Source organism: Myotis brandtii, unplaced genomic scaffold (assembly GCF_000412655.1).
Source record: "Myotis brandtii unplaced genomic scaffold, ASM41265v1 scaffold219, whole genome shotgun sequence".
In the NCBI taxonomy this organism is placed as follows: Eukaryota; Metazoa; Chordata; class Mammalia; order Chiroptera; family Vespertilionidae; genus Myotis; species Myotis brandtii.
Window position 1 is genome coordinate 358,623 of NW_005358217.1, and position 1,242 is coordinate 359,864.

The following is a 1,242-nucleotide window of genomic DNA, read 5'->3' on the forward strand; positions in this document are numbered from 1 at the left end:
TAGGTCAGTGATGGCGAACCTTTTGAGCTCGGCGTGTCAGCATTTTGAAAAACCCTAACTTAACTCTGGTGCCGTGTCACATATAGAAATTTTTTGATATTTGCAACCATAGTAAAACAAAGACTTATATTTTTGATATTTATTTTATATATTTAAATGCCATTTAACAAAAATCAACCAAAAAAATGTTCGCGTGTCACCTCTGACACGCGTGTCATAGGTTCACCATCACTAATATAGGACTAAAAGTTTTACAGACATTCCCTTTTAATCCTCATAACTACTCTGTGACTTGAGATAGGGAAATTATGGACACTTTGCTATCTTTCAGATTTTCCATGTGCGAATGCATTATATTTATAGTCAGAAAAACAACAAATATTTATGACAAAACCCTTTCTTTTTTAACTCTACAAAATTGGGGCTACAATTTTTACTCAATATTATTCAATATTCTTTTTCACACATCGCTCTTAGCCCATATGAAGATCTCCATGTCACTAAATATTCTTTGAAAATATGGCTTATGCTAGCTCAATTAATCCATATGTGAATGTAAACTAATTTAATTATCTATATTTTCATAGACCATTAATGGACCATCCATACAAATGAACATTACGGAACCATTAAAAAGTCACATTTTCAGAGTATTTAATAACCTGTGAAAATGTTCTTGATATAAATGAAAAATAAAAGCTATAAGGTAATAAAATCTGCATCGATTTATTAATGAAAGAGAAAGTATAGCAACATTTTGTGTATATCTAGATGGTAAGATTAAGGATATTGGGGATAGTTTTGTCTTTTATTGATTTGTGGAAAAGTTCCACAATGTCAGTGCATTTCTTTTACATTCAGAAAAAAAAGAAAAAGATTATTGAAAAAGCGTTACCGAATGATCAGATAGAAAATATAAAGGAGAATTTGTCACAAGATGGTGGACTGTACACAGGCTTTTCCTTCTCCAGTCTCATATCCCTTTAACTGAAAGAAAATCACATGTATAAACTCTGTGTGTTGAATGTTATTATTATTATTATTTTAAGTAAAGGCTTTGTGAGGAATTCCTGGAAGATAGAAAGCAGATGGTGCTGCTGTGGAGGAGGCAGGCCTGCAACAGGAGGCCAAAGAAAGGGAGGAGGGGAGCCGGCCAGTCTGGCTCCGGTTTGAGGGAAGCAGTCGTGGGGCATGTGAGGAAAGGAAGGAGCCAGCGCCTGAAACTCAGTGGACTGAAAGGTT